This window comes from Leptidea sinapis, chromosome 47 (assembly GCF_905404315.1).
Source record: "Leptidea sinapis chromosome 47, ilLepSina1.1, whole genome shotgun sequence".
NCBI lineage: Eukaryota > Metazoa > Arthropoda > Insecta > Lepidoptera > Pieridae > Leptidea > Leptidea sinapis.
Window position 1 is genome coordinate 4,160,853 of NC_066311.1, and position 16,569 is coordinate 4,177,421.

At 33.8% G+C, this 16,569-nt stretch overlaps 1 protein-coding gene across 2 annotated transcripts in view; it reads left to right on the plus strand.

Annotated features, from left to right (window-relative positions):
• Positions 1–16,569, plus strand: part of LOC126978148 (ras association domain-containing protein 10) — a 126,958-nt gene that overhangs the window by 77,818 nt on the left and 32,571 nt on the right. The window lies entirely within an intron of this gene.

Here is a 16,569-nt window from a genome sequence, read left to right on the forward strand (position 1 = left end):
CGAGTTATGCATAAAACTTAAATGGGTGGTCATGATGTACAGATGAAAGAGAAGAATTAAGTGGAGAGTACAAGAGAGAAAAAGCTAGAGAAAATAACAAAATGGCGCGGTCCGTCTGGATAAAAGAATAAAGGCAGACTTACAACAAGATGAGAGGATGTAGTAAATAGAATAGCTGGACTTTTGTGTATACAAATTAGTCAGGATAGATGTTTAGAGTTCTTTGGAGGTTGCTTTCAGTCAGGGCTTCCAACTAACAAAAAGTAAACAAATAATTATACTATCAAATAGAATATATAATAAAATTTGCTTAAAACCTTTGTGATTAAAATAACTAAAGAGTAAATACTGTTTAAATTTATATTAAATTAGCAGTAATTAAAATTAACATCAAATAAAAGGGTATTTTATATTTTTTTTAATGCCTCGACTTTTTTATTATCAGCGGATGCATCGACTGCAAGTTAAATGTTTTAAATACCCACGTATCATGATGAACAAGATTTCCTACAATGCTCAAGTAATCAAAGGAAATGTCGAATAATATTTAATTAAGCCCCAATGTAATGGATACAAGAATTCTCAAGGTGCAGGTGTAACCTTACTTAAATGGCTAGTGTTTTTATGTAGTTGTAAGGATGTCGAGCATGGCAAAACAATTTCTGCCTAAATATTAGCAACAAAGCCATTTCAAATTGAAACTTAAAAAAATAAATGCATAGCTTTTACTTGAACAATAATTGTATTTACTGTTTTAGTAATAATTTGTTTCTTAATTTTTATGAAATGGATGTAACTACCATTACATCTCATCCCATTTTATCAATCCATAACGTAAAGAATACTCGAGAATATTTTATGAAAATATTGACCAATTACACGGTAATTTCACGTAACGTTATTAACTGCTATGCACTTGCCGACTCGTTTATACCTAATTCACTTACTATATTGAATTTAAGTAATGTATTTTTATTAGTTCTGTGATTAAGATCATTATAAAAAAAAATTGGTTAAAAAAAGAAAAATACTGAGATAAATTTTGTTTCGTTAACCTACTTCAACAAAAAGTTAACTTTGATTTCAAATGTGATGGACGCCATTTTTAGGTCAAGTCGTGGTTGAAATATTATGACTCAATATAACGAAATCGAATGTTTTTATTCCTGTAAAGAGAATACATTATCTAGACACCACCATTCTTTCACCAGTGGGAGGCATCTTTGCACGGGATGTCGGCTTAGATTATGGGTACTACAACGGCGCCTATTTCTGCCGTGAGGCAGTAATATGTAAGCATTACTGTGTTTTGGTCAGAAGGGCGCCGTAGCTAGAGAAATTACTGAGCAAATGATACTTAACATCTTATGTCTCATGGTGACAGGCGCAGTTGTAGTGCCGCTCAGAATTTTTTGGGTGTTTCAGGAATCCTGACTGGCACTGCATTGTAATGGGCAAGACGTATCAATTACCAACAGCTGAACGTCCTGCTCGTCTCGCCCCTTAATATCATAAAAAAATCTAGGCAATTAATAATTTGTCCAACTCTACAACTGCCGTCAACATAGCAATTTAAGGATTGATGCAAAAATGTTGAAGGTTGTACGAAATGGATGTTAATTAGTTATTATTAAAGTTACTGTATGACTATTATATTTTTTGTTTGTTCTACTAGATTCCCAGTAATCCGTAATAATTCTTGTAAAGGGTACCAATTTTGTAAACATCAGTTCATGCAATTCGCATCTGTTAATTTTTTCGATAGCTCTTGAATATTTTATTATAATTAATGTACCCCTTTATAATTCAATTTCATTTGTCCCTAGTAACCAAATGAAACAATAAAATATATATTAATTCAATACAAAATATATAAGGTTCAGATCGCTTTGAAATACTTAACTAAAATTCAAAAATATTTTTGAACTGAAATTTGAAGGTAGGTAACAGATTTTACAATTTTAGGGTTCCGTAGCCAAATGGCATAACGAATATGTCTGTCTGTCTGTCCGTCCGTATGTCACAGCCACTTTTTTCCGAAACTATAGGAACTGTTGAAATTTGGTAAGTATTCTGTGAACCGCATTAAGATTTTCACACAAAAATAGAAAAAAAGCAATAAATTTTGAGGGTTCCCCATACTTAGAACTAAAAACAATTTTTTTTTTCATCAAATCTGTCTATGTCCATCTATGGATAGGTCTTCAAAAATGATATTGAGGTTTCTTATTTAATTATTTTCTAAGCTAAATAGTTTGCGCGAGAGACACTTCCAAAGTGGTAAAATGTTTTTACCCTTTCCTGTAACTTCTAGCATAAGGGAATGATAAAACTAAATAAATATATGATGTACCATGCAAACTTCCACCGAAAATTGGTTCGAACGAGATCTATTAAACAGTTTTTTTTAATACGCCATAAATCGTTACAACGAACTACAAGAAATTTAATATTGTGTTACTTGCTGCTACGGAACCCTTCATGGACGAGTCCGACTCGCACTTGGCCGCTTTTAATTAAACAGTTGTTCGTTACTCCGTTGGAATTTGTTGCTTGTATTACCACGCCTTAACGTGGTGACAATACACAGTAAGTATTATAATTCGGTGATCGTGAGGAGCTTGTAGGTACGCAGCTCGGAGATCTATTCTAATAGAGTAAGAAAACTATGGTATTAAGGTGATTTTATACATTCAAATTCAAATATTTGTATTCAAAATAGGATGTGACATCACTTATTGAAAGTGAAAAACTACCACCCATTCCAAAACGAATGCCTCAGACCTGAGAAGAATGGGCGCAACAAACTCGGCGGGCGTTTTTTTTTTCATCAAAAAAGGGCGATTGGTCCATTTCCAATCTGTGGTATCATTAAGAAAGTAATTTATGTTATAGTAACCTTTACCACACAAATGTTTGTTAAAAATTCTTTTCAATAACGTAATACTTTTGTTTTGAACATTATCTGGGATCTTGTTGTAAAAGCATATATATCGCCCCACAAAAGACTTACTAACTCGACTTAGCTGAGTAGTAGGCATTATAGTAGAGGATATAGTGTATAGGCATATATTTAAACGTATCGTTGCTGATTTAAAAGCAGAAGTTAAGAACCTTTTTTATGGTAAAGATGTTTTTAAAAGCGGGGACAAAGATCAAAAGCGACCGCCACAAGTAATGGCGGGTAGGAATGAATAATGTATGTAAGTAATATAGTTTTTATGTGATAGTTATTAACATGTAGCGTGTATTAATTGAATAGGTTAAGTTATTAAGTTGTTGTTTTAATTGTTGATCTTTTTTAAGACAACAGAAATTCTAGCTTACCACCTAATACAATTTATTTATGCACGAATAATTTAAAAAATATAATAAAATAGTGTAAATGTACTTCAGTTATAGGAAGGTACTTATACTAAAAACATTTGATATTTTTAATTTAAAATCCACAATATATTTTTGGGAGAAACATAAATTTGTTTTTTAAAATAAAGAGAATTTGAAAATAAGATATCAATGTTTTCATCCATTTTAAAATACTATTGTATAATTATAACATTAGCTGTAGGGAGGCAAAAAAAAGGCATAAAATGCATTATTTTCTCAAAATTGATTCCTTTAGAATTCTGTTTGATGTCATTTCTAATATATTAGATACTACTATCGGAAACAATGGCGTTCTAAGAGAGAAATAGCAGCGCTAGAAACTCTCCCAAGAAGTTTAACCCATAATAACTGTGATGGACTTTCAAATAATTACTGTGGGGGAATGTGGTGTGTAATATACAAATTAAAATAAGTCACATTATGAAATATTATTTTTAAATAATGTTTGATCCTCTATTTATACTGCAACTTAATATTTTAACACGCTTTTCATTAGCTTCACCTGTGTGTATGTTTGTTTGTTTGTAACCGACTCTTTGAACGGACAGATTTCGTTCAAACTTATTCCATTTTTCAATTTGCAAAATATAATTGGTGTATAAGTTGACATGTGTCATGAAATATCGAAATTGATTGGTGATTCTAACAAGACATAATTCACGAATTATGAATCATAAACTCAATCGATATGTTTCCATTGCATCGCTGCAAATACCGCATTGCGCCGCAGATTGTATCGTTGTAACAAAGTAATGTATTGTCACGAAATGCTATTGATTTTAATACATCTAACCTGCTATTGGCATTAAACATGATGAATTGAATTGTAATCTCTCGAATCTTAATATATAAACTTCTCGTGTCATTTTTTAGTAGTTGTAGCGGTTTTCAAGGAGCTTTCTTCCACGTACTACAAAGCTGTGGAATGAGCTTCCTTGTGCGATGTTTGCGGGACGATACGACATGGGCACCTTCAAAAAAAGCGCGTACACCTTCCTTAAAGGCCGTCAACGCTCTTGTGATTCCTCTGGTGTTGCAAGAGAATGTGGGCGGCGGTGATCACTTAACAGCAGGTGACCCGTACGCTCGTTTGTCCTCCTATTCCATAAATAAAATGGCCTTATTTTTTTATAACGTTAACTTACAAATTTTTCACAGCTTCAAGAGACTGTAGACGTTAGTGCATCGTTTTAATTTCAACTCGATACCTGCGCGTTCCCGAGATAATGGGTCTTGACAGACAAACAGACGGACGGCAGTTCCGTTTTTTTCCATTTGATTTTCGAAATCCTAAAACGAGTGCGTAAAATTATACCGTAAGAGTTTATTGCGACGTTTTTTCTCTCTCAGTGCGCCATTTGTCTCTGAAGTGCTGGTATTGCTTTCATTGACATTATGGAATTACAAATTAATCAATTTTGAGAAAATAAATGATTGTTTTTTAACCAGTGGAAGCCTTTTTCTACCGCCAAGCAGTAGTTGGGTTTCGATTTGAAGGGCGCCGTAGAAAATCAAATCAAATCACTTTATTCATGTACGTCAAAAAAAATGACACTTATGACGAACGAAAAATCAAAGAAACGACCACTAAAATTTTAATGAGAAGAAGTGGCAAGAAACTCATTGTGACTCTTTTAAATCAACATTTACATATTCATCGTTTTACAAAGCATCACAATTAAAATATAATATATAATATAATATGTTAAAACACTTAAGGGAGGGCAAGGGAAGCTACTTGGCTATGAGACTTAATATCTATTGTCTCAAAGTGACGAAAGCAATTGCAATGCCGCTCAGAACTTTGGGCATAATCTAGAATCTTTAGCGGTATTGTTATGGGCAGGGCGTATCACTTACCATCAGGTCGTCAATTTTTGTTATTAAAAATTAACAATTGGTTAGAGCGAGAGATGAGGAGCTTGTCTACCGCTGCCGTATGCGTGAGATAAAGGGAAGCCAGACAGACCTGGTTACGTTACGAAGCGGTTTACCCTCCCATAAGAAGTTATCACTTCAAAAATAGTGCAACCGCATGATTCTAGCATAGTTTTTTTTATGGAATAGGAGGACAAACGAGCGTACGGGTCATCTGGTGTTAAGTGATCACCCCCGCCCAGATTCTCTTGCAACACCAGAGGAATCACAAGAGCGTTGCCGGCCCTTAAGGAAGGCGTACGCGCTTTTTTTGAAGGTACCCATGTCGTATCGTCCCGGAAACACCGCACAAGGAAGCTCACTCCACAGCTTTGTAGTACGAGGGAGAAAGCTCCTTACAAACCGCACTGTGGAGGACCGCCACACATCCAGATGTTGGGGATGATATCCTAACTTGTGGCGTGTCGTGCGAAGGTGGAAAGTTAGGTATTTTACTACGTAAAAATAACATAGTATTAGCTCAGTAATTCGTATAATATATATTTATCTACAATATTACAACCCCATCATTACACTCACAAATAAATCGATAAAAATGCCGACAAAAGAAATCGATTTTTCCGAACCGATTGTTTTTGAAAGTACAAAAGCCTCGATTCGATTCCTATCAATCATTCTGTATAGTACATAATTAATACCATCGCCTTTCGAATCACCACCCCTGGCAATTTGTCTACCTCGCCTGGATCCCTTATCTAACGATCATGGGAATGGGGTACGCGGTATAATCAATAGTTTGCCCCACCCAGTAGAGCGCATGCGTAATGGTGTTGGAAATCTGGTGGTGGTAACCCAAAGTGGGTTGGATAAACCCACGGTACAATCCCACGTACCATTCTAGTGGGAACCACGAAGCGAGGCAGCCATGTTAACTGAAGACCGTGTACCACCAGGGAAAACCAACTTTGAACCACCATGTAAGTATATCTATATACAATATTATAAAAATGGACTACCACTGCAAATATTTTAAATCGTAATTAAAGTAATCCAAAGAATTGAAATGTAAACTCAACGTCTTTCAAGCCGCCATTTTGTTTAACGGTCACGTTTAAATTTAGAATATGTCTTTGTCATTCAAACAGTTTTGCAATCTTTTATGTCTTTACCTAATCGTTGGGTGTTTTATTTAGTTTAATATTGAAAGGAAGTTAATAACTAAGTCTACTGTAGAAACAACTACAATATTTGTGGAGCAAACATTTGGGACAATTTCTTCTCATTTGAATTATAATGTTAATTTTATCAACTGTTTTATTTGCTATATTTTTTATAAATTATAGCCTTTATACAAAAAGAGTACGTCAAAAGATCATAATATGCAAGCACTTCATAAAACCCTGTCATCCATTCGAATTCATTTTAATGTTTTATTTTATTTCAATTAGTTTTTATTACTCACATTTATCAACTTTTGTGAACGGTTACTAATTGCCACACTCATATTTGCTTATAAAAACTAACTAAGAAATTAATATCAGTTTAAAGTGCCGGCAACCCTCTGGTGTTGCAAGAGAAAGGCGTGATCACTTATCATCAGGTGACCCGTACGCTCGTTTGTCCTCTCTTCCATTAAAAAAAAAATCTATTGCTAAGATGACGTAACTCGATTTATTCTATCGTTTGATTTAGTAGACAAGCCTTTTGTTATAAAGAAAACTAGCTTACGTATTTCCGGTCATTGTTTGGGGTGATTGGATAAGCCATGACAAAAGTTTACTGACCAAAAGATGGTGTATAATCTGGTTAAGTTTGTTTCAATAATTTTGTTTAATTTTATCGTATTTACTTAACTCTTATTCCAGTCTTGAATATAAATATTCATTATGTATATTTTATTAAGAGGACTTCTATTGACTAAAGCTTTTTATCACTACCCTCATTTTAAAAACTAAAATCGAATAGCTATGAAATGATTTCAAATTGTCTCAGCCTCCTTTTTGGGATAGGCTTTTTGCTGCCAATTTTTTAATTATAATGTAGAATAAAATAAATATTTTTTTTTAATGAGTATTCTTTCTTTTCACAGAAGAGGAATCTCGATGGTAAGGAGTAGAATGCTTTTATTAATCGTCGACGCACTTCCAGTCATATTTAGAACCATTTCACTCTAACGGTTATCAATTGTTGAAACGTTTATCACGGCAAAATGAGCTTGTCTTAGTGTGAAAAGGTTCTATATTTTTATAAGAAACATGTACATAAATGCTGAATAAATGCGCTTCTTCTTATGACACGCTGTTTATTAATTCACTCACCTGCATGGTTACTTGACATTTCTTTATGTGTGTTTTTGATGCGAAACATATAATGCAACGATTTAAAATAAATTCTGTTGCTAGATATGCAACGGAATTATCAAAATTTAAATATTTTCACCAGTGGGATGCTCCTTTGCACAGGATCCCGGCTAGATTATGAGTACCACAACGGCGCCTATTTCTGCCGTGAAGCAGAAATGTATAAGTATGACTGTGTTTCGGTCTGAAGGGCGCCGTAGCTAGTGAAATTACTGGGCAAATGATACTTAGCATTTTATGTCTCAAGGTGTGTGTTTGTGGTTCAGAAGTTTTGGGTTTTTTATTAATCCTGAGCAGCACTGCATTTTTATGGACAGGGCGTATCAATGACCATCAGCTGAACGTCCTTCCCGTCTCGTTCATTATTATCATTAAAAAAATGTTTTTGTAATATTTGTGAGATAATTTCCTAAGGTCTTTCTCAGAGGTAAGTATACTATATCTGTATATCTGTCGCCATAACATGGGCAGCGCGTGATAAAACATCGTAAATGCAGTCAAGAAACCAAGAATATATCTAATCTAATCTAATCTAATAAGGTAAATGCGAATCCAGATTTAACCATTCGTAGTACAATCATATAATATTCGCCTGCCAATAGATTCAACTTTCATTTGTTTATTAATAAGTTACCTACGTAATATTCCTTTACGGTTTCTAAGCATTCCTATATTTTCTTCGCTACGCTCGTGACTGCAGCTCTGACAAAAAACCCTGAGTAAAAAACTTAAACGTCAGGTTTGTGTAAACTTAAGGAATCGTAACGAATCCTTTTTAACTGAAAGGGAAGAAAATATTATTCTATGTCGGAATGATTTGATTTTTCCACTTATTGGTCTGCGATATCTATAATAGCCTCCTAGTAAGGGCACTTGATTTTTCATATACACGAAAATCGAAAGTGCCGTATGGCACACTATTCCCTCACCAAGTTCTGACCTTTATTTTGTTTACAAGATAGTTTATTTTCCATGGTCTTATAGTTTTTTTTATAGCTTTCTGATACATTCACTCAAATAATTCTAATTATAAGCATTCTGTTAACTCACCTAAAATAATACGCATTGACAGAACGCTGCGCGAGCGCCAAAATAAACACGCCAATCTGAGACACTTGCCGATTTCGGAAGGCTAGGCTTAGTCTTGGAGAAATCTAAGACTAAAATAGTTTGTCATTTTCGATTCAAGGATTCGATAGGCGCGGGATGAATGCCGCATCGTCCATAAATGGTGGTACAAATTAAATTTGTATAAAGAAAAATACAAATATAGAGACACACGTGTTCTAGGATTTAAATTAAATTTTAATAATTTAAAAAGAAAACAGTCGAGAACGTTTGTATGGAAAAATTGTTGCTAATATTTCGTCTTAATGTTTAATTAAATATACCTTTATAATTGAGTTTGTATTTCTTGACCACAAAATTGGAAGCTATCCACCAGTTGGTATTAAATAAAAATATCAAGCTTTCAAGATCCAATGTAAGGATTTGTTTACAAAAACACACTTAGTAGTACAGTTTCCGTTTATTATCTTTCCAGTATTGAACACTAAATAAGAAGCTATGTCCGCCAGTTTTAGTATTCAGTGTATGGATTTGTTTACAAAAACGCGCTGAGTAGTACGATTGTATGTTACTATACGGGTATTGACCACTCAATAGAAAGCTATGTCTGCCAGATGAGCTGAAAAAAAAATCAAACTCTCATGATATATGATTTTGTTTACAAAAACGCACTGAGTTGTACGGTTGCCGTTTATTAGCCAACGGGTATTAGCCACTAAATAGGACGCTACTACGCCCCACAGATAAAAAAAATCAAGCTCTCAAAAATTCAGTATATGATTTTGATTACAAAAACACACTGAGTAGTAGAGTTTCCGTTTGTTATCCTACGGGTATTGAGAACTAAATAGGAATCTATGTCCGCCAGTTTCAGTATTCAGTATATGATTTTGTTTACAAAAACGCACTGAGTCTTACGGTTGCCTTTTGTTAGCCTTCGGGTATTGACCACTAAATAGGAAGCTACGTACGCCCCTTAGATAAGAAAATCAAGCTCTCAAAAATTCAGTACATGATTTTAATTACAAAAACACACCGAGTAGTAAAATTCTCGTTTGATAGCCTACCACAAAATTGGAAGCAATGTCCGTCAGTTTCAGTATTCAGGATATCGATTTGTTTACAAAAACACACTGAGTAGTAGAGTTCCCGTTTCTTGCCCGTCGGGTATTGACCAATAAATATAAAGCTACGTCCGCCCCATAAAAAAAAAACAATCTCTCAAAATTCAGTATTTTATGATTTTGTTTACAAAAACGCACTGAACAGTACGGTTGCCGTTTGAAAGCCCACGGGTATTGACCACTAAATAGGAAGCTTCTTCCGCCGCTTATATAAAAAAAATCAAGCTCTCAAGAGTCAGTATATGGATTTGTTTACAAAAACCCTCTTTGAATATGTTATACGCTCAACTACAATGATAAATTACTGATAGATAGAAAGGTCAACATAATTATTCTAATGACTTACGAGTTCGTTCCCTCCCTCTTTGTTTATGCATCAATAATGTTGATTACTTATTGACAGCAAGGGTCGGAGAATCTACTACCACTTCATATAACTTTAATGTTTTATTTAAGGACATATTTTATTCAGGATAGGTTGCATAGACGTGGCTTAGCCTCGTGGCAGTTTTGAATTATCCAAATTAATTATATAATTACATTTTATTTTATTTGTATAAGAAAAAGAACCTCTCAGAAAGTATAAAAAAACAGACAATAAATCTAAAATCGTTATATTTATAATTTTGTGTCACATTTTTTGCCCGCAATGAACTCTAAAACTACTGAACTGATTTTTATCAAATTGTGGACCCTGGGTGCAGTTTCATCCAACATTCTTTTTTTGAAGAATTTAATAGAATTAGTACTTTTCTAAAACTTAAACCGAACAATTTTTCAATTTAGTATGTCAATTTTGAATAAACAAAAGAAAATCAGCAAAATAACTGCCCATTTGCAGCCACATGATCAACACAAATATTGTAGGATTGGTTGTAGGGTTTACAATCCAAGTCAGTCCGCGCCTTAACATCTTATGTTAAGGTGACGAGCGCAATTGTAGTGCCGCTCAGAATTTATGAGTTTTTCTATAATCCCGAGCGACACTGCATTGTAATAGGCAGTTCGTATCAATTACCATCAGCTGAACCCTTATTGTCATAAAAAAAGAAAGTAAAACACCTATTTCTTCTATATTTCGGTAGTGTATCGTATAACTTCCATATTTACTAATTAGAACGCACCATCTAAGTAAACGTGGGACATCAAATATTTCCTCAGCGTTTAGCATGCATTATTTGTCTGCCGCACCGTATATTTTGTAAGCGAGAAGTGCTCTTGCTCATACAATTTAGGGTTCCGCAAGTCTAAAGAATTATTGGAACTCTTATAGGTTAACTTCTGTGTCTCCAGGCCATTGTGTCACGGACGATTTAAGCTGTAGAAAATAAATCGTTAAAAAGATATGGCCTTTTAAAACAATTTTTAGTCTTCGGTTATAGTAAAATATTATTTATTTTTTAGACACCACAAATACTTTTACAAGCTACCTTCTTCGGCAGCAGCGGTGGCCACAACTTTCACATCCAGGGGTAAGGATGCCACTTGACGTCAGCCTGGAGTGAATTGTTGACACAGAAAGGTCTCTTTCATTTCATTCTCGCTCTGGGCTTTCGTCTCGGCGCTCTTCTTATAACTTGACGTCGACTTAAAATACACTGCCCCTTTATTCTAGATCTGAAATCTTTATTCGAAAGAAAAAAATCAGGCTTTTTTGCACAGGATGCCGGTTAGGTTATGGGTACCACAAGGACGCCTATTTCTGCCGTGAAGCAGAAATTAGCATTATTGTGTATCGGTCTGAAGGGCGCCGTAGCTAGTGAAATTACTGGGCAAATGGGACCTAACATCTGTCTCAAAATGACGAGCTCAATTGTAGTGCCGCTTAGAGTTTTTGGGTTTTTCAAGAATCCTGACGCAGCATTGAAATGGGCAGGGCGTATCAATTACCATCAGCTGAACGTCCTGTTCGTCTGGGTCTGGGATCTGAGTACGACATCCATAATGTAGCAGTCTTCCTGTGCAAAAGAGCTGGTAACTTATAATGCAATTTTTATTTTACAAAAAAAGAAACCAGCTTAGTTTCTCGTGCGTTTTTTTTAATTATTTTTATTTAAAATATTTTTTTTTAATTTACCCTGTTCAATTCTTTACCATGCAGTATGCTAAATAGTTTAAGTAAAACACGAGTTGCCTGTAATGTCGTCCTTTAAAGGTAAACCCAGTTAGGAGGCTTTATACGGTGTGTAGGTAACGAAATAGTTTGTTTATGTAGTAATAAATATTTACTACCTGATTCATATTATGTCCAGTGCTAATTCTGCTTAACTTATATTTTAGGGTTAAGAAAATTTATTGAAGTAGGCGTAACTCTGCGGAAATCCATAATTATACAAATTATTTGAGTTTTCTTTAGTGTTAATTCCGTCAATATTTGTCTTCGCAATTCGACACGTGTTTCGCCACTACACGAGGCATCCTCAGGAGGTGTTGTCTCGCTAAAATCTGAGTCTCGTGCCAGTAAAGAAACACTAAAGAAAACTCAAATCATTTGTATATATATTTTAGGGTTAACACATAGTATACGAAAGATTCATACGACAATTTAAAAGAATTATGTTACTAATGTTATTGGACACACACATTTTGCCCTGCGTCCCCGGGGCATAAAAAGAATTGGGAAATCCCAGGCCTAAGGGTGTCGTAAGAGTCGACTTAGGGCATTTACTAGTGGGAGGCTTCTTTGCACAGGATGCCGGCTAAATTATGGGTACCACAACGGCGCCTTTTTCTGGCTTGAAGCAGTGATATGTAAGCATTATTGTGTTTCGGTGCAAAGGGCGTCGTAGCCAGTGAAATTACTGGGCAAATGAGACTTAACATCATATGTTACAAGGTGACGAGCGCAATTGTTGTGCCGCTCGGAAATTTTTCATTTTACAACTATCCTTGCGGCATTGCAATGGGCAGGTCATATCAATCAGCTGAATTTCCTGCTCCTCTCATCCATTATTGTTATAAAAAACACAATTAACACCGTCACAAACACATACATATATATATATATATATATATATATATATATATATATATATATACATACACAGGTACTATATTATATTCTAACTTAACTGTAATTATTTTGTCTTTTTATGTCGTATGGTCACCTGAAGGTATGTGATCACCGCAACCTATACTCTTGTAACACCAGAGGAATCACAGGATCGTTGCCGACCTTATATAGCGTCGAATAAACGTACATATGAATTTGAAAAGCGAAAACTCATTGGTACGAGGCGGCGAGATGATGTATCGAACGTGCGAGCGCTCTTCCACTGAGCCAATAGATAAAGGCACGTAATGTCCATATATCTATATATGTCTTTGTTCAACTCTCAGGATGTGGCTTCATCTACATTATCTACTTTACAGTTGATAACCTGCCCAACCCCAAAAATTTGCTCCGTGGGAGCGCTTTTCCATTGAGCCAACCGTTCGAGTGACGTAAACTTCATAAATCTTGATATTATGTCTTTGTTCAACTCTTAGGTTATTGTTAATAGGTATAAAATCATTTCAATCAAACATTTTTTTTCCTATTCACTTATTTCACTATCGGAAAATTACCCAGCGGCCTAGATTTGCGGAGTAATCAATTAAAATAATTTTTAACACTGACCATTTATGTCAGGGCCGACTATAATTGTTTATAAAATGACAAACAGCACGATGGCGTGATTAAAAACTTCATTAAAACGATGAATCGAGAGAATCATTACCGTTATCAGTGTTAGACATCTTGAAATTAAACTGCTTTTAACTGGTTTACTGTAGTTGGATAAATATTTATATGTATTCATTATTAAGACGTAAAACTACACTTGTAAGGCTTTTTTTACACAATATCTAGAATGTGTAGGAATATAAGTTTACACATTTCGTTTTTTACACGCTTTTTATCAGCTTCACCTGTATGTATGTTTGTTTGTAGCCGACTCATTTGGGCGCGATTTTGACCCACTTTAAACGGCCAGATTTCGTTCAAACTTCGTAAATTTATCGAGGACCGATGACAATTCATTGATTTGATAAAATAATTCCATTTTTCAATTTGTGAAAAAAGATTTTAGTTAATTTATATATTTTTTTTATCTATCGTCGTTAAGACAGGAATTGATGTTCATTTTAAATTTCAAACTATTTTTAATAATAGTTGAAAATCATTTTGCATCTATATGGGTTCGCTAACGATAAGCTAACGGAGAAAAATTTAAAGAAATATAGGTACATATGAAAAGAAATCCTTTATTATGATTGCCAAAAAATGAATTCAAGCTCTAAAGGTTGATGCATCCATTAAACAATAATTTATATTTATTATATTATAAACTAATTTCTTATCTACATTGCAAAATACTCTATTTGATTGAAAAGAGTGGCCGTTGAGTTCTTGTCACGAGCACTACTTTTTCCGAACAAACAGTAATTTAAAAAAAATATTTATAGTGACTTTTCATAAGCGCTTAGTTTTTCCTCATTGAATAAATTTTATTTGACTTTGACTTCATGTTATTTATTTTATGGAAAAGGAGGACAAACGAGCGTAAGAGTTACCTAGTGTTAACCACGACCTCTGGCTTTCCGTGCCAGTGCTGTAACCAACTGAGCTAACCGTTTGTCATATAATACCGCATCGTCATATAATCTCGTTCAACTCTCAGGTTGTGGCTTCATGTACAGGAGTACTTTACAGTTGATAACCTGCTCAACCCCAATATTTGCATATTAGGAAATTGACTTGAGAAGTCGCTCTTGCAAATTTTGTTTTTCAAATTTTATTTGTGTATTTATCCTAGAAGTGAGGGTTATCACTTTAAAAACATAACAAATTGTTTCGATTAATACGTCAAGTCGATAAAAAACAAAGAGGTCAAAGTAAACTGGTACCCGATCTGTATCGAGATTACAAAACGTTTAACAATATGAGTTAATTGACAAACACGTGGCGGACAATGATTTATTAATAGGCCGTATGTGTTTATAATTACTTACATGAGTTAGATCGTGAGATAAGTTACTGCTTACAATTATATCGTTACAATTTTTACTTTCACTGGGTGACTTGACTTTATTTAAGTACTAGTTGGATATTCTAACCGCCGCTTGACAGCGTATAAAGGCATAAAAGGCATTTATTTTCTCAAAATTGATTCCTTTAGAATTCTTTTTGATGTCATTTCTTATAACCACTAGATACTACTACCGCTTTGGAAACAAATGGCGCTCTGAGAGAGAAGATGCGGCGCAAGAAACTCTCCCAGCATTCTTTTTTTGCGGTCTTTTCAATAAAAATATACAATATTGTACAGTCATTTCTATCGCTATAAAATAATCAGAATCTAGTCCCAGGCTTTCCGATCATTTAGATATTCAGCTGTGGCGTAATAGGATTTGCTACAGAGCCTTTTTTTTTATAAAACATTTAAATAAATTTATAGATATTGCCTGAACAGTGGCTGGGACTTTATTATAGAAGTGTATACATTTACCCTATATATGTCAAACTCAAAAGTATTCCAGTAGCTCAAAAAATTACAGCTATTAATATAGAAGTTTTCGTACTAGTTACCACATAGAAGTTGTGTGAATATTTACCATATAGAAATATTGTTAAAATTTACCATATAGATGTAATGTTAACATTTACCATATAGAAGCTGTGTCACTATTTACCGTATTGATAGACGGAAAAGTTTTATCACTTTTCAAAAATGAATACTAACAGTTTTATCATTTTAGAATTTATTTTAATTACAATATATGTAAGTGTAAGTAAGTGAAGCAACAAAAATACTCAAACGACTTACTCGACTAAGTCAAAAACAAAACATGTAAAATAAGTATTAAAGAAAACATAATCATTCCAGACACTTTGTAAAGTACATAAGTACTTTATGAACATTGTGAAAATATAATTGTATAAAACTAAAATACTAAAATATATAAAATTTTATCAGATAACTTTGCACACTCATCAAGGACCGATTTGACAATTCAATAATTAATATGGTTTTCCCATTTTTCTTAACAGAACCTTAAGAGATTGCTATTTTCCTATAGCGTTATTTAAATAAAATAAAAATAAAATAGTTTTCTTTGCTATTATTTATTTATGTCAGTATTCAAAAGACGAGCGAGAAACTATATTTTGGTACAGAAGGTGATATCCAGGCCACATTGCAAAAAAAAACTGAAAAAAAATTACTCATTCACGTGATTCAGACAGTTTCATATCTGTATAGAAAGAACCCTACTAAAATTATTATAACTGGGTGATTTTGAAATTAAACGATAAATAATTGACCATAACCAAGATTTCGTAAAACGATTTAATTACTTTGAGCGCGGTAAAAACTGTTTAATAGGTCCAGGAATCTAGCTCCATTGGTACCGACAGCAAAACAAGTCGATTAATAAAAGTAATTGCGCTATTTATTCACATTGAGTACTAAGTCGTGATAACCTAGATAAGGTGATAATTTGATTGCAAAACAATATACAATGTATTGTATTACGGGGTTTGAATTAAGAATAAATTGTATGTTGCATTAGACTGTTAACTTGTCCATAAAAAAGAAACTAGCAAGTAAAAATCCACTTTTTTTCAAAGTTTTTTTTAATATTTTGTCACGCCTTAAGTACTTAACTGTTTTTTGTGATTTTTTCTAGTTAGTATTTTAAAAACTTCACTTCAAAATTTGCCTAAATTTATCATATCATTGGCAACGATTATCATATGATTATACGTTACT